Genomic DNA, 22,972 nt, shown 5'->3' on the forward strand with positions numbered 1-22,972 from the left:
TAACGGAGTAGATCTGGGGCCGGTTGCATAAACATAGACTAAGTCTTTGTCTTAATATAATTATAAGCCATACTAACGACAGACACTCAGTTAAAACGGTTGCATAAAACAGTCTTTCGTTAGACTGGTCTTACTAGTCAATTACGCAACGCATTCTGGGAATTTGAAGACACTTGGAAAAAAAAAACATGGCTGACGCTTTTCTCAAACAGCGATGTTCACAGTTCACAGTAACTGAAAATCTGTGCTCGTTAGAGGAGTATAATGCAGAAAAAGAAATACTTTTGGGGAAATTTTCCGATAATTGCACTAACGTACACAAACACAAGGCGTGGGATAAAATTACAAAAAAAGTTAACAGCGTCAACCCGGTATGTGTGCAGTCTGTAAAAGACGTGCAGAAACCATGGAAGAATATGGTACAGGACGCTAAAAAAGAAATATTTTATATTTAAGCAACTGTGTCTCAGGCAAGCAGTGTTGAAACTGAAAGTTTATCAAATAGCGACGGTATGTTGACACGGTAACAACAAAACGATCACATGAAATCAGACAATTTGTAACAACCTACCTGAGAGAGAGGGAGAGAGAGAGAGAGAGAGAGAGAGAGAGAGAGAGAGAGAGAGATCACCATGGCTATGATCATGGAACAACACCACCACAATTTGATTCTTGAGGAAAGGAAGCTACACTTAGAAATAGAAAAGTTAGAAAAAATTTAACTAAAACTGGAAATAGCAAAAATGTCTGAACAGTAAACTGCAACAAATTATAGTACAATGGATCTTTATTTAAATATTTTTTCAGAAAAAAGTACTAAAGTATTAAATGCAACTTTAATTTTAAATGTTTGTTTTAAATAAAAAGACCTAATGAGAAATAAATAAACAAATTGTTACACACTACGTTTATTATTATTATTACAATTATCAAGGTAATTGAAAGGCTTTTACAGCAAAGCAAACCATTAATAAATTAGCAGCAGATCAAAAGTATATTTTGAGGCCTGCTGCATGCCAAAACCAGTGTCCCTGAGGGGCTACAGGTTTGTTTTGCACTTGGATTTTATACAACAGGTTGTGGTTTTAAATTCTCTGGGGGATTTCATGTGACATTGTAAATACTAAAACATTAATTGGAGAAACAATTTTCCACAATCATTTGGCGAATGTATCTTCCTGAGCCATCTTCATCCACTCCTGCTTCCTCCTCTTCATACACAGCTGCACCATTTGGTCCCTCCGGGTCTGGCAGTGCAAGTTCCCTGTCATTATATAAACAACAATAATTTAATTGCATCAAGTAAATATTTTATTTTCCACAATGTATTTTAATTATATCTTTATATTTATTTCAGTATCTATAAAAAGTTAACTTAAGAGAAACATAAATATACATTTAAATTGGATTACACTCGTTATGAAGAGAGAATTAACATGAAGGCACATTTGCTCTTACCTTGCAATATTATACAGGACTACAGCAGCACAGATGATATTACAGGCTTGCTCAGGCACCATCCTCAGTTCTCCATGTAGACAGTGGAACTGTCTCTTCAGCACACCAAAACACCTCTATCACATTCCTTGATTTTGTGTGAGTGTTGTTATAGCGGGTATGGGCTTCATTGGTTGGGTTGATGAAAGGTGTAAGTAACCATGGTTTCAGCTGACATCCACTGTCTCCGAGCAGTATACCAGGTATTGCGCCACCTTCAAAAGCTTCATGTACAACAGACTCAGGATGCGAGAATCATGGGTTGAGCAAGGCCAGCGTGCCACACAGTTGATGATGCTCAGGTTAGCATCACAGATCATTTGAACATTTATGGTGTGGTATCCCTTCCTGTTGACATACAGGTGTTCATCAGCTGAAGGAGCTTATATCTTGACATGAGTCCCATCAACTGCTCCCACAACATTAGGAAAACCAGCAACTGAAAAAAGTCACTTCATTCTGTTGAGAACAGTGGACTCAACAGGAAACATTGGCAGTCTTGTTGCAAGTTCCTTTGAAACTCTGAAGACTATCCGTGAGGCAGTGGATTTATGCAGCCCTATGAAATCTCCCACAGAATTTAAAAAACAACCCATTGCATAAAATCTGAGTGCGAAGCAGACCTGTAACAAAACAGGGACACTATGGTTTCTGCCTGTGGCAGGCCTCAATTTATCCTTTAGATCTTCTGCTAATTTTATAATGGCTTGCCTTGGTAAGCGAAGCCTTTCAATTACCTCATGTTCCGAGTACACTTCCAGTGGATTGTTTCTGTCTTTGAATACTCTTTCTCTCCTCAAACAGCGCGCATATAGCCAGAGATTGTGGTGGGAGGCCATGATTTCTTTCTGACAGTTAATGGTTTCCATGGAAGATAGACTTAAATTCTAAGTTAGCCTGGGTGTGAAGAGGCTAACTTTTTAGGCTAAGTCTTAGTCAGTCTTAATTTTTATGCAACTGACTAACTTGCATTAGACTAGTCTAATTGTCAAACTAAGACTTGTCTAATGGTTTAGACTAGTCTAATATAGTTTTATGCAACCGGACCCAGGTCTCACACAAACCCATAGGTACTGTTGTAATAAAGTATACTACGACTACTAACAACAGTCATTATATTTATGAAGAGCAGGGATATAAACTGTAGCAGGAGCGGAGGTTAATTAAGTTCTAGTACCTTTTTGTTTACAAATTAACCCCTGATAAGCATAAAAAATATTATCACAATTATGCTAATCCGGTCCAAGTTGCCGAGAACCAAAGAGGCATTTGCTGGTTTATGGTGCCAGCCATTGCCACCCTCAAAACGCTTACCTATCTTTTTTTAACATAGAATAAGTAACATAAGCAAAAGTATTGTCACAATAATGTATGTCCAAAGTTGTTTTTTGTCAGTAAAGCACATATATAAAGTGCCCATAGATTATGGGCACTTTACTTTAATGTATATTACAGCAGGGTTTCCCAATCCTGGTCCTGGGGGACCCCTGTGTCTGATGGTTTTCATTCCAACTGAGTCCTCAATTACTTAATTAAACCCTTAATTGAACTATTCATTAGCTTAATTAGATCCTTTTAATTGTTTTTAGCTTTTAAACAGTTGGAGATTTCAAGTTAACTACAATTTTATATGCAACTTTTTAGGAGTTGAGAACAATTAAAAGGTCTAATTAAGCACATTATTGGTTCAATTAAGGGTTTGATTAAGTAATTGAGAACTCAGTTGGAATGAAAACCATACCTTCCTATGCCACGGGAGTGCCAGACCCAATGCAATGCTCCCTTTGGAATTCCCAGTGAAGATCGGCGACTTCACACAGCCAGGATGCAAACCTGTGCTCCTCTGATTATTATTATTATTATTATTATTTGTTTATTTAGCAGAGACTTTATCCAAGGCGACTTACAGAGACTAGGGTGTGTGAACTATGCATCAGTCTCACCCGAAAGACGGAGCACAAGGAGGTTAACCAAACGCCTTTCCTTTCTGTAATATTAGATTAGTTGTGCACACTTTTTATTCTTAAGTAAAATCTTGTTTTATATTTCTGACACGTTGTGTGAATGTCGATTATTGTCAAGGGAATTCTGGTTCCTCATGATGCGGAACTCATAAGGTATATATATATATATATATATATATATATATATATATATATATATATATATATATATATATATATATATATATCACTACATTTTTGTGTCCCAGGGTGGGTGACTAGAGACTTATTTATTTTTAAATAAATTGTATACCTAATTCACTACATATAGGTTTACATACTTCCCCATTGGAACCGCTAATGGGAAAGTACACTTCTAATTACAAGCTATTGTCCTGCACTCAGCATGTCAGCATATAAATATTATAAATGCACATGCAGCTGTAATATTACAGGATAATTTGTGGATTTATTACACTCTTGTTTAATTAAAAAATGCCAGATTTTCTTTGTTTGTTCAAGCACATATCATAAAAAGCAGAAGTGTTTCTATGTAATATATGCATACAAGCATCTCAGAGAAGGAAAATGGTATAAGGTCCTTTTGATAATCTATAAAGTGCTTTATTGTCCTATCTATCTTTTCTATATTATTGACTCATTAGTTATAAGGTCCTTTTGCTAATCTATAAAGTGCTTTATGCTCCTATCTATCTTTTCTACAATCTTTCCTGGGCATTTGCTGAGGTTAACTAGTGTTGGTTTCTTTGTCCCCTTTGTAGAAAAAAAGTGTTACTCTGGGATGTTGCTCTTAGTGGTTATGCAGCACAGTTGTCATGGAAACTCAACCTGTAGATATTAATAATGAAAATAATCTCCCTTGTAATGTGATTAAATGTACAGATATATTTATAAAGCGTCTTGGCATGATATGGTGTTTTATAAGATGTTGTTAAAGTGGCAGAGGAGCCTTACATTACACTGTTGTGTGCTGTTTAAAACAACTATAAATGTGTTTTTACTATGCCCCTTTCAGGGTAAATGCTAATTATTTACTACTCTTCCCCATAGTTTAGTGTTGTTCTACAGCAAATATTTTTTCTGTTCATGAATTGATGTGATTGTTGTATTCTTTATGTATTTTTTAATCACTGGAATGAATACACAAGGTTTGAAATGAAAGAAACATTTATTTTGTCAAAACCTTGGCTTTTCTAAACAATTTTCTGCCTTTAAATGAACTGTGTTAATTTGGCACTTTCTCATGAAAAACAGAAGGCGATCTGAAGACTGCATTATGCATATGTCCAATTAAGCATATAGGAAGACAGCATGCTTTTTTGTAAGCATATCAGTGCTTTAAAACAACTGGAGATTACCCCCAAAGTACTATAATCCAGAGTTTGAAACTGACATCAATACCTATTCATCCATCAGGCCTTTAAAAAAACTTTTTAATTTGCTTTAAAATGTTAAATTCAAGGCTTTCTCTGTATAACAGCGATGATTCAATAAACAGGGTTTAAACATCAGAGGATTATTTCTCCTTTAGGCACAGATCGGGATGTATAATTTTCTCAACTATTTTAACTAAACTGGAGATGTATATGAAAAATAATAAACACCTGTGGCAATGTGCCCCGCTCCTGTGTGCATTTGTGTGTTATGTGTTGTATGTTGTGTGTGTAAATGTTGGTGTATAGAGATTGTTACACGGGATATAAACGGGTCTGTGTTTCACGTGTATTTAAAAATGTAGATTTGTATTTAGGCACAAGGAGGGCACAAATCACTTCACGTGCTGGTTAAAGGTAGTATGTGAGCACGGGGTTGCACAGAATTAAATCACATGCTGGGATTCAAGTGAATAATTAATTAGTAATTGAATCCCAGCACAATAGTATATATAGATGCACGTTTCTTTCACTGGGGGTTGGGTGTTCGAGAGTGGAGAACGGGAGAGAGAGAGAGGAGTTAAAATAAATAAACGTAAATATAGTGTTGTATTCACCATGTTTGTTTGTCTCTCCGTGCACCGTTTGTTAAGTGTTAGTGCGTTTTGTTTGTCTGTTTTATTTTGGCGTAAAGTGCCGTGTCCTGTGTTTTTGTATGTTTACAACCTTTTTATTTTCTGTTTAATTATTAAATGCTGAGCACAACCAAGTAATTAGAGCCTTTTGTTAAATACAAGTTACATCAAATAAGTTGTGTATATAAACCACTTAAAAAGTGAATACAGATGTCTGGTTCTTATGATAAAATCTATAGTCAATGAATCCAGAGTCTATAGGCTAAATGGGGGCTCCCATATACTAAAATGACCAGAGAATCAGTACAAAATCCATCAAGAAATTGTTCTGCTCATTTGAAAAGCACCAGGATGTCATTTAGTAATTTGCACACAGGTTCACAAACAAGCAAATACATTTTCTGTGCAGGTTGCCCTTGCTGGCAGAGAAATTTTAGTTTGCATCTTTGTATCATATGCAGCTTAGCATTGCTTGAAATTCAGAATGGCATATGGACACCAACATAGTGCCAAAATGGACCAGACCCAAGTAACAAAGTTAATTGAACATCTGTGTGGGACAAGGACCTGTACCCTACGTAGGAAAATGCATTATACACTTGTCTGTGTATGCTTACTTTTCTAATTGAACTGAAATGCTTGGTTATTGTAGTTGTTCCAACAGAATCTAAGAATCCTTAACTGACACAATTGTAGACACACCTTAAAAGATGCAGCCTATTAGAAGCTCTTTAGGACAGGTCATTAAAAAATAAATACATGTATATGAATATTTACCGTCGAATTGCAAAGTTATTCCAAAATTAATCTTAAGAAAGCTCCTTCTGTAACAGAAAAAAACTGCCTTATCATTCGTATTAACATGATTTCTTGGCCTGTTCAAAATGTTAAATAAAAATCTCCAGGATTCAAGTGCAAGATGTCAGAAATCCCAAATCCTTAAGATTATGAGTGTAATGCATTTCACATGCACATCACAACTGGCCAGGCAAGCAGCCAAGAACTTGCTTTCGGTGTATTTAGTATTCCAAGACTCTGCTCTTTTGTCTGAAGCTGATCAGAGGGTAATGAAACAAAGCTCAGAAGAGCAGAACTACAAAGACTGGGGATCACTGCCATGCTACAGATATGCTCTTCCCAACATTTGGTTCAACTATTAAATCTAATTCTCTAAGCCTTACCATTGACACGACCGTCGCCCTCTTTGGGAGAGCTCTGCCCCCCGTAAAGATATCAGGAGAATATAGTTTTAGCTTTAGTCTTTAGTTCTAATACAAGATACAGTATTGTAGGACTGTATCGCAGTTTTGCTGGGTGGGGTGGGATAATGATTTCATCATACCTTGACTACGTGTTATTAACACTATCTAACACTAAACAAAAAGTGAACTGTACCAGCTCACCGCTTACGCTTAGGATATGATTTGTCTGTATTTTTTTTAAATCTATCTATTTCTCTAATCATAGGAGTGGGTCTTTAGACTAAAATATAGTTTGACGTGTAATCAGGGAGATTGCAGTGAACACAGTGTTGCATTTACAAGCTGTGAATGGCCTTGTAAACTAAATACACTCTAGTGTGATAAAGAAGGTAAGAATATTCCCAAACATATTATTTAAGGAATCAGAGGAAAACCTGTCTGGCCTGTTGTTAACACTAGAATGACCAAGGCGGTCATTTTGACAGTTTTTTTGAAATGTAAATTTAAATTGCGGTGGGTTTACGATAAGGAGCTGTGCTTTCCTGACTTTTCCTAAATATATGTACTAATTACCCTGACAAAGAAAGAATCGCGTAGCTGCAGAAATTAGGGAGACAAAATACTGTAATACTGTCATAGCTATTCCGACCAGGAGCGCTATTATTTGTATTCATCAGTCAGGACTTGCTGCCATGTATTGAAGTTTGATTATATCAGTCTGCATTCCTCAAGTGAGCGGTCTTCTGATATTTCTATTGTTTCAGTGAGCCTCCTCATAGCCCATCAATCAGCCTTGACAGCTCACATCACCCGGCTGTCTGTCTGTACTCTGGTTACTATACAAGTCAGTTGTTTTTCTAAGAAATTCATTGTTACCACAATACACATTGAAAATGGATCGCAGAAGATGCAGGACAACAAAGCAGTGTTTGGAATTACTGCAATGTTTACCAGACAACAATTCTGATGCAGCAGAGATGGACAATGAAGAATCTGGCTCTGAAGCAGATGGGGTTCGCAAAGATGAATCTTCCAGCAGCAGTGACAGTGAGGAGGATGCCAGCGAAGTGCCAGGACCAAGTGTGCGAAGAGGGTGCAGGAGATCCCGTGGGAGAAGAAGAAATCTTGTGGCAACCCCTGCAAGGATGCCAGCCACTTCACCTGGATAAGCCCCTGCACCTGATCCAGCTGCTACTTCAGAGGTAACGCCAGCACCACCTGGCACTCAAGAGGCTGGTAATGATGGCACTGTTTGGAACACTATAAATCCTGGTGTTGAAGCTGCAGGTAGAAGGGTTAACATAATATTTTGAGGGAAGTTCCAGGGCCCACCGCATATGCAAAACGCAACATTGATGAGAGCGTAATTAAGTGCTTTTTGCCTATTGATGCATACACTTCACCACATACAACTTTGCACTGAAGCAGAAGCCCACCGACAACTACAAGATGATTCCTGGTCAATGCCCTTGGAGGAATTAGAAGCTTTTATTGCACTAGTATATGGACGGGGCACATTTGGTGCCAGAAGCCTGGGTTACTGTTGATAGCTGTGCCAAATGCCCAAAGACAGTTTGAGGTAAGTGCACTGCTTATTTTGAAAAGCGCAGGATCTGTGTGATTTGTGCCAGCACTTAGACTTTGTAAATGAAGCCCATTCTGTTCAAATGTTTATTTATTTATGTAATTTTGATTATAGTATGTCTGTTTAAAAACGCATAGCTTCAGTTAAGTATATGCACTTTGTTATGTAGGCAATATAAACCCATTTGTTTAAATATATATATATATACTTATTTACATTGTTTCAGTTTTATATGTAAATGCTATACCTGTATATATACAAATTTATTTTCAAATATTTGTTTATTAAAATTGTTGCTCTTTATGTAATATGTCTATATATAAACGTATTTCTGTTCCAATGTCAATTTATTTTCAATGTAGATGCTTTATATGATGTTCCTGAATAAAACTACAACTTGTATTCAATTGTTTTTCCTTTCATTATAATATCTGTTGTTTTTAATACGCCGTCAAATTGATCGGTCATGGTTGTTCTAGGTATGCATATAAACGCATAGTGCTAAATTGAATAAATTAACCATAATTACACAGAGAATCCTGTTTGGCTATGTTTAAAATAAAGATAAAGTCACAGTTCATTATCTTACTCATACCAACACTGTCAAACCATGTCATTTTCTTTTGTATGAACAAAAAACAAACATTTTCAACCTTTATTTATTTACCATTCTACCGGGTAAGTCAGTTTGTGCACTGTCATAAATTGTACCAAATAATACCCATTTCTCCCATCTCTCTTTTATGTGACATTGTTTTCTATATGTAATCTTTAATAAAATGGAAGAGAATTCTGTGCAGGTTAACTTGAGTTTTCTTGAATTGACATGCATTCCAATGAGTACTGATTTGTTTCAAAGCCTCCCTCTAGGTGCTGGCTGGGAGTCCAGTGCTAAAAAGGAAGTAAAGGTGGAAGAAATAAGAGGATCAAGGAATGGAAAGAAGAAAAGGTCAGTGTGATTGGGTACACCTCGTCCCTGTATTATTATTTGTATATTTCGTATTATTATTATTATTATATTTGTATTTGACGGTGGGAAAGCCGTGTTTTTATTGTTTGTTTTGTTTATTAATTTAAAAAACCTGTGTGAATGTGGCTGGAGCCTCAATAAGGTAATTGTTTTATTTATAATTAATTAAGGCTCCAGCCACAGCTTAAAAGAACCAGCTCCAGGCTAATAGAGGGAGATTTTCCTTTTGAGTTAGAGATGGGAGGACGGTTTGGAACGAGATCATACATCCGAAGCAACTGCTACCGCTGTACCACTCGGTATTTGTCTGTATGTATTTTTGGCCATCGAGCCCTTTTGTTTGGTATAAAGTGTTTTGTTTATTGTTTGATTTATTATTAAAACCCGAGCGCAAACGCGTCTCGTTTCCCCTACCTACCTGTGCCTTTGTTTTGTATTGCTTCTTCCTGGTCCGTGACGTCAGTACTGCAACCGCTCTGCCACAGTCAGTCATTAAAGAGACTAAAGTTAAGGGAGAGAGAAAAAGAGTGGGTGGATAGCAAAAAACATAACTCTAAACCATGAAGAGGTTCTTGATTCCGAAAGACAAAGTAAGCAAAAATCTTTCTCAGTTGATTGCAGATGGAGGCAGAAAAGAAACGTTTTGATGAAACACTTCATTCTCATGACCTGAAATTACCTCGGGATGTAGTGGAGAGTGGCAGTGATTTTGACAGTGAGAGTTTGCAGTCTGCAAGTCATGTTATTGCACAGTGACTGTGATGAAACTTTTGCTTCTGGAACCACCTGATCCTGAAGCTGAAACTCCTGCCTCAACTGGACCTCAGGGTATGTTTTATTATACAGCCGTGTGCAGATGTATTAGAACACCACATTTCTCCTGTGCCTTTGATTTGTTTTGCATATGAAATCAAACCACTGTAACTGAAAATCTTGGAAAATAGGCAAATTAATGATTGTCTAATTTAAAATAGCAAGAGAAAAGCATCTCATAGCCATAAATGGTAAAATGTATTAGATTTTTTAGAAGTTGTTTAAGATGCCTAATTAAAGCACAATGTGGTCTAAAATTTGACTACTGAATGCTCACATCCTGAGATTTTCATGCAGGTAGGTATAAAGGATATAAATTACAAATCTTGAGGTGTTCCAATACATTAGCAAAATGGTATGTTACTGATTTATTTATACATTTTTAGGCTTTTTAAAATGTATACCTGATTTATCATCTACTTATTGATGGTTGATAATGCAAATTATTATGCATGTAAGCAATTTTCAGTGATAGTGTGTCTAGCTTCTGTACACTATGGATGTTACATTCAATATAAAGTGGTCTGGCATTATAACTAGATTATGTGTGTGTATGTGTATGTAATATACAGTGCCTATAGAAAGTCTACACCCCCTGTCACCGGGCCGAGTGACTGGGTTTGGCTTGCCAAAAAGGATGATAAAAACACCAGAATTAAATTGCAAAAAAACTATTCATTTATATGAAACAAAAGAAAAACAAGAGAAAGTAATACACCATGAGTCTCTCCAGCATCCACCTTCAAGGTTAGAGCTCCCCCCATGAGCATTCCAAGGCCTTTATATATAGAATGAATTTCCCATAAGGCAACTCATTTAAAGATACAGCTCTCATTTTTTTTTAAAAAATAAAAATAAATACAGATGCAAAAATGCTTCATTAGCATCATCAAAAAAATATTTTGTCCAGATCCACACACATAAGGTTAACCATACACATATATAAGACAAAATATAAAGAAAAGTGCACTTTTAAATATTAGCTATGACCTTTAACCTCAGCAACCATTTTGTTTCTGCTGATGTGGCACTATCAGCCATCTTTATATGCTGAGGTATCACTGGCGGCCATCTTTTATACACTGCTGATCAGCTACTACCAGCAACAAGGATTTTTATACACAGGTATGAATAATACAAACTTTGGTTTTTTAATTATATTTTCTCTTTGCTTGTGTTGTTCTCCAAGAATGGGGATACACTGCAGTGATTTGGGGAAAATAGGGGAAATGGTAAGTCAGAATTCATTAATCATGCATATCACAAGCACACACACATTCAGACATGAAGGGAAGTAGGAAAGGTTCTTGGAGTCAACAAAAATACCCTGGTACAAAAATAAATTAAAAAACCACCCTGTCACACCCACTTTGAAAATTATCACCTTTTGTTGCCTTATAGCCTGGAATTAAAATGCATTAAAATAGTTTTTTTTCATTTATCTACACATCCTACCCCACAACTTCCAAGTGAAATAAATATTCTAGAAATTTTGTAGAAAATTAATTAAAAATAAAAACTGAAATAGCTTGGTTGGATAAGTGTCCACCCCCCTTGTAAAAGCAATCCTAAATTAGCTCAGGTGTAGCCAATCGCCTTCAAAATCACACACCAAGTTAAGTGGCCTCAACCTGTGTTAAATTGTAGGAATTCACATGATTTCAAGATAAATTCAGCAGTTCCTGTAGGTTCCCTCTGCTGGGTAGTGCATTTCAAAGCAAAGACTCAACCATGAGCACCAAGGAGCTCTCAAAAGAACTCGACAAAGTTGTTGAAAGGCACAGATAAGGGGATGGGTATAAAAAAATATTAAAGGCCTTGAATATCCCTTAGAGCACGGTCAAGACGATATTAAGAAGTGGAAGGTGTATGGCACCACCAAGACCCTGCTTAGATCAGGCCGTCCCTCCAAACTGGATGACCGAGCAAGAAGGAGACTGATCAGAGAGGCTACCAAGAGATCAATGGCAACTTTGCAAGAGCTACAGACTTGTATGGCCAAGACTGGTCAAAGTGTGCACGTGACAACAATATCCCAAGCACTCCACAAACCTGGACTGTATTTAACTCAAGAAAGACCACCTTGAATCCCGTTTGAAGTATGCAAAAAAAAAACGCTCAGAAGATTGTGTAACCATGTGGCAAAAAGTTTTGTGGTCTGACGAAACTAAAATGAAATTCAAAGTGTTATGTTTGGCACAAACCCAACACAGCATATCACCCAAAGAACACCATCCCTACTGTGAAGTATGGTGGTGGCAGCATCATGTTATGGGGATGTTTCTCATCGGCAGGGACGGGGGCACTTGTCAGGATAGAAGGGAAAATGAATGGAGCAAAGTACAGTGAAGTCCTTGAGGAAAACCTCCTGCCCTCTGCAAGAAAGCTGAAACTGGGACGGAAGTTCACCTTTCAGCATGACAATGACCCAAAGCACCACAGCCAAATCTACACTGGAGTGGCTAAGGAACAAAAAGGTAAATGTCCTTGAGTGGCCCAGTCAGAGCCCCGACCTAAATCCAATCGAAAATTTGTGGCATTTCTTGAAGATTGCTGTCCATCAACGCTCCCCAAGGAACTTGACAGAGCTTGAACAGTTTTGTAAAGAAGAATGGTCAAATATTGCCAAATCTAGGTGTGCAAAGTTGGTAGAGACCTATCCCAACAGACTCACAGCTGTAATTGCTGCCAACGGTGCTTCCACCAAGTATTAACTCAGGGGGGTGGAGACTTATCCAATTATGATCTTTCAATTTTGTATTTTTAATATATAATCGTTTTCTCAATAAAAACTTTTCCCCCTTAAAAGTGTGGAGTATGGTGTGTAGATAAGTGGAACAAATCCTCATTTAAATGCATGAAACTCTGCGACAATGACACAACAAAATGTGCAAAAAGTTCAAGGGGGTGTAGACTTTCTATAGGCACTATATATACAGTGGCTCTCAAAAGTATTTACCCCCCTTTGACTTTTCCACATTTTATTGTGTTACAACATGGAATCAAATTGGATTTAATTAGGAGTTTTTGCCACTGATCAACACAAAAAAAGTCCATAATGTCAAAGTGAAAAATAGAATCTACAAATTGTTCTAAATTAATTACAAATATAAAACAGAAAATAATTGATTGCATAAGTATTCACCCCCTTTGCTATGACACACCTAAATAAGCTCTGGTGCAACCAATTGTCTTTAGAAGTCACATAATTAGTTGAATGGAGTCCACCTGTGTGCAATTAAGGTGTTCCACATGATTTCAGGTTAAATACACCTGTCTCTGGGTGGTACCACAGTTGGTTAGTACATTTCCTAACAAAAACTACATCATAAAGACGAAGGAACATTCAAAGCAAATCCGGAATAAGGTTCTTCAAAAGCACCAATCATGGTTAGGATATAAGAACATTTCCAAGGCATTGAATATCCCCCGGAGCACAGTAAAGTCTATTATTAAGAAATGGAGAAAATATGGCACAACTGTGAATCTGTCTAGAACAGGCCGTCCTCAAAAACTGAATATCCAGGCGAGAAGGGCACTAGTCAGGGAGGCCGGCAAGAGGCCTATGGCAACTCTGATTTCCATTACATGAGAATAGATGTTAAAACTTCATGCTGATTTGAACTCGGCTCTCGCCAAGATAAGCACCAACTAAGACGTAGCTTTACAGTAAACTAATGTGATCCATATGCGTCTCCATCCATTTACGTTTCCTTCCATATGATGATGTAGATATCCTTCTGTCTGGTGTTAATGGCTGAAGTGTAATGCTGGCTCCAGGGATCAGCTTATTTTGCCTCCCTGGCGCATCAGCACACACAACGGCTGCGATGCTGGCTCCGGGGATCAACCAAAGTGCGGCCTCCCCAGCGCATCAGCATGACAACCGTCTGGATTGAGCTAAGTAGGGTACATCTCTGGGGTTTTCAAGTGGGCACCTTCCATCCTCAGTGTTTCGTCGACTAGCCCACGACACCTCAAGAGGGCTCGACGGTGATTCTGGCGTCCCAGCATCACCCCCCTCCGTCCCCCACTCAACTCAGCCCAGCTTACTTACCTGTCCCCAGCCAGAATCTTTCCGTCTCAACCACAGCCAGTTGCTGCTCCTCTCTGCTGCTTCAGATAAGTTCTTCACTGTGCGACGCAACTCTTGGCCACTGAATCGGACGTCTCTGAGAAACCGGGTTGTAGAATGTGCCACAAATCCTCGACAACCCACTTCCACTGGGTAAACCCGAACTCTCCATCCTCGCTGTTCCGCTTCAGTGGCTAGTTGAGCATACCGCAGTTTCTTCCTCTCATACGCCTCATCTACAGCATCCTCCCATGGCACTGTTAACTCTACCAGGTGAACAAGGCGTGCTGATCCAGACCACAAGACAATATCTGGTCGAAGGTTAGTGGTGGCAATCTCAGGTGGAAAAATAAGCCGTTGACCAACATCTGCCAGCATATTCCAGTCTCTAGCAGCTTCCAGTTGTCCTGGGCGAGGATTGGTTTTAACACCTTTTCTTGGTGGTTGCTCTCCTGGGCGGAGGAATGTTGTCTTTTGTGTGTAATGTTTTGATGGAACAGGTGGCAACTTATTGGTCATGTTACGCTTGTCTTCCAATGCTAAGGCCAAACATCGCAGCACCTGGTCATGGCGCCAAGTAAACCGTCCTTGGCTAAGAGCCACCTTACATCCTGTCAAAATGTGCCTTAATGTTGCAGGTGATGAACACAAAGGACATGAGGGATCCTCTCCTACCCAGAGGTTTAGGTTCTGTGGTGATGGGAGAACATCATATGTTGACCTGATGAGGAAACTGATCCTGCTCTGTTCCATTGACCATAGGTCTTGCCAGCCAATCTTGCGTTGTTCCACACTCTCCCATCTCATCCATTCTCCCTGTTTGGCCTGGGAAATGGCCTTTATACACCTCATCCTCTCCTCCTGCTTTTGCACCTCGTTGACTACCAGCTTCCTTCTTTGAGCTGGGGCTGCCTTGTGCCATGTAGGAGGAGTTGAACTGAAACCAAGACCCCCTCTTCCATGCTGAACTTGCCCCATGATATCACCAATTCGAAGGGCAGCCTTTGCATCTTCCACAGCTTTCTTTGCCGCCCACTTTCTTCCAGTTTTCAACACAGGTGCTGCCTCCCTTACACATTTATCACGTGACTCTACTAATGTCATTTCCAGTCTGACCTTGGCGCACTTAAACTCCTCGGTTAGAGCAGAGACTGGTAGCTGCAGTATTCCTTTACCATAAAGTCCCACTCTGCTGAGGCAGCGTGGAACTCCCAACCATTTCCTGATGTATGAACTGATTAAAGCTTCCAGCTTCTCTACTGTTGTCAAAGAAACCTCGTACACAGTCAGTGGCCACAGCAACCTCGGCAGTAGACCAAACTGAAAGCACCAGAGTTTTAGTTTACCTGGTAGAGCGCAGCTGTCTATGCTCTTCAACCCTTCCACTGCTTGTTGTCTAACTTCTCCCACACAAACTGTGTCCTTTAGATCCCCGTCGTACCATCTCCCAAGACTCTTCACTGGCTTCTCAGACACTGTTGGTATTGCCTCACCATTAATGAAGAATGTTTTATCTACTACTTTGCCTTTAATTATAGAGATGCTCCTTGATTTAGTGGGCTTGAATTGCATTCGTGCCCATTCAATGTTATTGGTTAATTTGCCCAATAATCGATTAGTGCAGGCTACTGTTGTAGTCATGGTTGTCATGTCATCCATGTATGCTCGAATTGGTGGTAGTCGCATTCCAGAAGCCAAGCGCTCTCCTCCTACTACCCATTTTGATGCCCTAATGATTACTTCCATTGCCATGGTAAAAGCCAGTGGAGAAATGGTGCATCCTGCCATTATTCCAACCTCTAGGCATTGCCATGTAGTGCTGAATTCTGAAGTTGAAAAACTGAATTGCAAATCTCCAAAATAGGCTTTCACTAAATTTGTTATTGTCATCGGTACACTGAAAAAATCAAATGCTGCCCAAAGTAGTTCATGTGGCACTGAACCATATGCATTAGCCAAATCCAGGAATGTCACATGGAGCTCCTTCCTCTCCTTTTTAGCTGATTGAATTTGTTGCCAGATCACATTGATGTGTTCTAAGCAACCTGGGAAACCTGGAATGCCCGCTTTTTGTATTGAAGTGTCAATGAAGCAGTTCTTTAATAGGTAAGCTGACAATCTCTGAGCAATAATGCTGAAGAAAATCTTGCCTTCTACGTTTAATAGGGAAATGGGACGAAACTGACTGATGCTTGTAGAATCTTTTTCTTTAGGTATAAAGACTCCACCTGCTCGGCGCCATGCTCTTGGTACAACCTGTTTTTCCCATGCCACTTTCATCAATTTCCACAGAATTCGTAGAACTCCTGAAGCACTCTTGTACACTCTGTACGGAACTCCATTAGGCCCTGGAGATGATGAAGCCCTTGCTTTTTTCACAGCTTGCTCTATTTCTTTCCACTGAGGTGCACAGTCCTCCATTTGGTATTCTGGTGGATTGATAGGTGGGATGTCTGACGGAATTGACATAGGCTCCTGCCTTTTTGAATCTGTATGTGTTTCCTCCAAATAACTCTCCAGCTCAACCTTAGATGCTTTTAGTGTGCCATTCTTCTCACTGGTGAATAACTTCTTTAAAGGAGTTACAGTCTTCCACGGCTGAGCTGGGAGACACTGTGCATATGGCAACAATAGCCCGGGTGTTTCCCAAAACTGGCCTTTTTGGGAGAGTGGCAAAAAGAAAGCCATTATTGAAAAAAACTCACATCAAATCTCAGCTAGAGTTTGCCAGAAGGCATGTGGGAGACTCTGAGACCAAGTGGAAGAAGATTCTATGGTCTGATGATACCAAAATAGAGCTTTTTGGCCTCAACGCTAAGCGCTATGTTTGGCGCAAGCCTAACACCGCACATCATCATGAGAACACCATCCCTACCGTGAAGCATGGTTGAGGCAGCATCATGCTATGGGGATGCGTCAAGGCCTGGAAAGCTTGTGAAGATAGAGGGAAAAATGGATGCAGCAAAGTACAGAGAAATCCTGGAGGAAAACCTGCTGAAGTCTGCAAGAGACCTGGGACTTGGGAGAAGATTCATCTTCCAGCAGGACAATGACCCCAAACATACAGCCAAAGCCACACTGGAGTGGCTTAAAAACAAAAAGGTCAATGTCCTGGAGTGGCCCAGTCAAAGCCCGGACCTCAACCCAATTGACTCATTGATTATTGACTCAAGGGGGTGAATACTTGCAATCAATTATTTGTAATTAATTTAGAACAATTTGTAGATTTTATTTTTCACTTTGACATTATGGACTTTTTTTAGTGTTGATCAGTGGCAAAAACTCCTAATTAAATCCATTTTGATTCCATGTTGTAACATAATAAAATGTGGAAAAGTCCAAGGGGGGTGAATACTTTTGAGAGCCACTGTATATATATTTGTGAGGGAGGAGACCCTCACATTTGTCTCAGTATGTATCTGGACATTTTCTGCAAATTGTTTTTAACTGTTTTTGTATTGTGTTGCTGAACCTTGGGTCTAGTAAGGAAAATAATAAAAACTAAATTCACTTACCTGGTGTATCAGGACTGGAGGCCTGTGGTTGGGAGTGTCCTGAAAAACAAGAGAGGTTAATCAAGAGTACTGTTTAGACAGTTGGTTTGGAAGGGTGCACACTTCCAGAACAATGTATTGCAGTACTATTGTTAAGATAAAATGAACAGTTATTTTAATGTGCATGTTTTTGATATGCAATGGTTTAGGCAACCTGAGTTGGGTGTGGTGGTATGGTCCTCCATCTTGACAGGAAGTGGGGAACCAGCCATGTTGGTGAGGGAAGCTTTTATTGATTTCCCTGGGTACTGACTTCCTGTAGCAGGGCAGTACCTGTAGAAGATATTGAAAGGGGGGATAGCTGATTTTAATTATTTTTCCCTCTGCTTGTTTTAAAGCATAGTATTAATGCATGTGTTAGATTAATGTTAGTATATATACATATTCATTGATTTGTTTCTTTTTGAATACTTTATTATTGATAACTGTTTGCTGTTTTATTCTTATATAACCACCTGCATAATGGTTTATTCTGGGGGGAGGGGTAGGCCTGGAAAGGTATAAAGACTGTCATTTGGTTCAGTCAGGATCTTCCTTTTGTGTAGATCAGAGGGCAGTTTTGCAGCTCTATGGTTGGACTCAGTTATTGAAGTCAGTACCTGTGACTAGGTGACTATAAATAGTTATTTTTGGTTTCCACTTTTTCTTTCTTCAAATTGTTTGATATTTGGTTCAATTAGCTTTTTGTTTAATTATTGTTCTTAAATAAAAATAATTGGTTTTACACCAAACTTCTCTGTGCTCTGCGTGCTTCCCTGCGAATCAACACCAGCCGCTGGCTGCACTCGCCAACAATATTATATATATATATATATATATATATATATATATATATATATATATATATATCTATATATATATATATATCTATATATATCTCTATATATATCTATCTATCTATATTATATATATATATATATATATATAGAGAGAGAGAGAGAGAGAGAGAGAGAGATAGTATTTTGACTAGAACCGCAGGCTGCATAAATTTAATTGTAAACATTGAAAAAGCATTTTTATTTAACTAGGTTTGGTTGGTGTAACAGGGGCTTGATATATCTAAAATTGCCTTGTAAAGCAGTAGTGGACAGGCCAGTTTGAGACAATGGGTCTGTGCCTGTGTAGTCTACCTGGCACCTGAATGACCTGTGACCTGCTCCAAACAGTCTCGCTGATTGGTCGAATTCAAATGGAACTGCTCCATTGACTGGACAAAGTGTCAATCCATCCTGGCACCAAGGGGCAGGATTTAAGTTATATAAACTCATTTACAGCAAGTAGAAAGTTTGTACTGTACTGATTTGATGCTTGGAACTGAAGACTGTACCCGGAAGCAGGCTTGAATGCTTTTGTGATGAAAATGTATTACTATGCATGTTTATACTTGTGAATAAAAATCATTTTAACACTAGAACCGTAGAAATTTCTGACTATATACAACCGCCGCACCCGCAAAATGTGCGGCTCCATTTTAAAACAGCTTCGATATGAAAATGAAAAACAAATCGGATACAACTTAATATTTTTATTTATGAACATCATCCATAACATTTTCAGAGCAGAAACACCGTATTTACATTGAAAATTAACCTTTTTTTTTCAAAAAGCATATACATAAACATGAAAAACTGTAATTAAATAAACTTTACGCAATAAACTTCTGTGTAGAAAGCTGTATGCACATATACAATTATGAAACATAAATAACTAGTTATAAAAATAGCACAAAACAAAAATATAGCATAACTTATGCAACATGAAAGCGCTTTGAGTGAAACAGGTTCAAAGGCTCTGTCTGTTCAGAGTTCTATGATAGCTTTCTGCAATCTACGCAGAAAACAAGCTTTTCAACTGTACCAGTGCATTTGCCACAGGTGTGATTAATCATATATATATATATATATATATATATATATATATATATATATATATATAGTGAAATATTTCACTTATATTTAGGTTATTTTGCCCTTTTTAAGCAGACACAGATATTTAATTTTAAGCAGTTTTGTGCAATTGTATTATGTACAAAAATAAAAAAAAAATAAAAACAAAACTTAACTCCCACATGGAGAACAGTGTAACAAACTAAACTGTTTCTTCACGTTTCTAACTAAAATCACACACTATCTTTTTCTATGAACCACACAGGTCTCGCCACACTGACAGCCTCTTCTTACCTTCACACAGACTGCAGACTGCCCTGAACAAACATTTCTGCCCCTTGATATACCTGCGTGCTAATAACAGGCAGATGACATTCATTAAATATTAGAGCAAGGTGTATCTCATTCCTCCCATGGGATTCTGGGGGATGTAGTCATTTAACCAGATATAAGGCTCATAACTTATTACAACTGATAGGCAGCTGTGGAAATCATCCACAAAACAAGATTAGCTGTTTCTCAACTGCTTTATTTATCATGCTTCGATTCATTACAGAATTTTCTGTTTCAGTCATTACAGCACATTCTGGTGCTAAAATAACCCTCTGGCCTCAAAGAAGCTCTCAAACATGTCCTCTCCAAGTACAGTTTAAACATGAACCCATCCCCTGGGAGGTAGGTAATCAAAGAATGATAAATGCAAAGACTGACTGCAAAATCCCATTCCTTTATGAAAGGGTTCACATGCCTTCAAGGTGGCTCTCTTCCAACTTACATATTAGCCAAGTTGCTGTGTAATGAGGAGCCATCATATTCCTGATTAGTATTCAACTGCAATGCCTTATGGAAGAAGGTACAGAAACAAGACAGGTTTATACATCACAGGTACGTTGCATATGGAAAAGTGTTACAGGTTTGCCTACAAACTTTACACACACAATCCATAATCAGGAAATTGAAAGAGACTCCTCGAATCCAAAGTTCCGCTCAGAACAAATGTTATTTCTCAGGTTTTCTTTGCTATACTAAGTTTCTGCAGCAAATAATGTAACGATTACATAGGGACTTCAAAGTAATATAATAAGTATGTGGTTTCATCCTCACAAAAGATTTTATTTCCCATGCCTCCTACATAAAATAAGTTTATGCAATAAAAATGCATTGACATTAGCAAGAGGGCCCTTTGTGATCCTGCTGTCCCAGACAATTGTTATGTCTATAGCATTACTGATAAGTTGTCTACAGATTTTATAATATGCTAACTACAGGAGGTATTAAGTGAATGGCAAAATAACAGTGTAGGTAACTATATTGGCACTGAACACATTCCTATTGGTGGTTGTTGCAAATAGTCCCAGAGTTACAATGACAATAATACATGTAGATTGCTCCTGCTTACTCAGAAACCATTCTTTTATCTTCTGTTTCATTCTCTGCTACATTTTGCCCCTGTGTAAGCCGAGTGATATTTTAGCAACTGGCTACTATTGGACTGCTGCAGGTGGGTTAATAATAGTGTAATTGTATATTACAATTGAAAATAATCTTTTGTATAAAATTACTACTAAAAATAACTTAATTCAGAACAATTAGAGACAGGAGGGTCAGTAGAACTGGCTGTCTAACTTCTGAACTCAATTTCCAATAAACCATTAATTATTCTCTGACAGTTCACAGAATCATTTAGGTATTCTCTGCTGTCTATTTGTAACTTTACAAATTTAATTTATTGGTGCATAAAATAGGGGATTGGCTGAGGCAATAACAAAATAAATATAAGTTGTTTGAGATTTTAGTGATGAGTTGCCAAAATTGTTCCCATCAGAATGTATTTTCCTGTTTAAAATTATCAACTGTGTAGAGAATACATAAAGGAAAGTACAGCACAGTTAAAACAATGTGAAGCAGTATATATGTTTATTCCTCACATATATTTGTTTGCTTCTGAATTAACTTACAGTTTATGAAACAATAAACTTTCATATAGTTATGTAAAACCACAGGGTAACACTGTGTAACAATTTTTTTTTTTTTTTTGGTTCCTTGGTAGTAAGTGTTATTTCCTAATTGCTTATGCCTCAAAAGTATAGAAAATGGCTATTATTCCCCACAAACTTTGCTTTTGTGACCAGGACAGTGATATTTTGAAATGTACCTATTTTCCAGAACATTCCAGATAGATTCAGTGCTGAGTAAATTTGGAGAAACTTCTAGAACTTTCTAGAACTTTCCAGTAATATAAATAGTAGTATAAATACAGGGGCCTTAAGCCCACCAGTTCAGCTTAGTTCCAGCTGCCTAAGTGGATACATATCTGCATTTTTCTGAGATGGCATCAAGGTCATAGGAGACTTCAAAATGGTGGCATTCCTGATGGGTCTCCAAAGCGGTTTTACCAAGTTTCCCTGCTATCTTTGCCTTTGGGACAGCAGGGACACCAAGGCACACTACCACAGGCGGGACTGGCCACAGCGGACCGAGTTCTCTGTGGGGAGGAACAACGTCAAGTGGGAGCCACTGGTGGACCCCCGGAAGGTGCTGATGCCACCACTGCACATCAAATTGGGCCTTATGAAACAATTTGTCAGAGCTCTAGATAAGGCGTCAGCAGCCTTCAAGTACCTTCAAGACTTCTTCCCTAAGCTGTCTGAGGCAAAGGTCAAAGCCGGTGTCTTCGTCGGACCACAGATAAAGAAGATCCTGGAGTGCAATGAATTCCCCAAGAAGCTCACTAGTAAGGTGAAAGCGGCTTGGAACAGCTTTGTCGCAGTGGTTCGGGGCTTCCTGGGCAATCACAAGGCCAAAAACTATGTGGAGCTGGTTGAGACTCTGGTGAAGAACTACGGCACAATGGGCTGTAGGATGTCCCTAAAAGTCCATATCCTTGATGCTCATCTTGATAAATTCAAGGAGAACATGGGAGCGTACTCGGAGAAGCAAGGCGAGCGCTTCCACCAGGATATACTGGACTTTGAACGCCGCTACCAAGGACAGTATAACGAGAACATGATGGGAGACTACATTTGGGGGCTGATTCGTGAAAGTGATTTACAGTATAATCGTAAATCTCGAAAAACTACTCACTTCTAAATCTTTTGTAGTCATTTTTGTATTACTTTAGTATAAATACATGTTAATTTGGATTCATATGTTGTTTTTTTCTGACTTTATGTGAACGAAAAGACGCAAATTCGCCCGTTTTCACATTGGAAATTGATATTTTGAAATTGACCTCTGTCCTGGTCACAAAAGCAAAGTTTGTGGGGAATAATAGCCATTTTCTATACTTTTGAGGCATAAGCAATTAGGAAATAACACTTACTACCCAGGAACAAAAATTGTGTTACATAGTGCTGTAAGAACAAATCTAATACGTATGACAAGAGATTGCTAAAATATTTTAAGTGCAGTCTTAATA

The 22,972-nt window shown here is 38.3% G+C and overlaps 1 long non-coding RNA gene across 1 annotated transcript; it reads right to left on the reverse strand.

The window, feature by feature from the left end:
• Window positions 1-9,654: 9,654 nt before the first annotated feature.
• Window positions 9,655-17,898, reverse strand: LOC131698750 (uncharacterized). The gene is made up of 3 exons (XR_009307761.1): window positions 17,823-17,898; window positions 17,630-17,668; window positions 9,655-9,727 (listed from the first exon to the last, which is right to left on the reverse strand). It is a non-coding gene; the product is annotated as an uncharacterized LOC131698750 (long non-coding RNA).
• Window positions 17,899-22,972: the final 5,074 nt, after the last annotated feature.

This window comes from Acipenser ruthenus, chromosome 19 (genome assembly GCF_902713425.1).
Source record: "Acipenser ruthenus chromosome 19, fAciRut3.2 maternal haplotype, whole genome shotgun sequence".
NCBI classification, from domain to species: Eukaryota; Metazoa; Chordata; class Actinopteri; order Acipenseriformes; family Acipenseridae; genus Acipenser; species Acipenser ruthenus.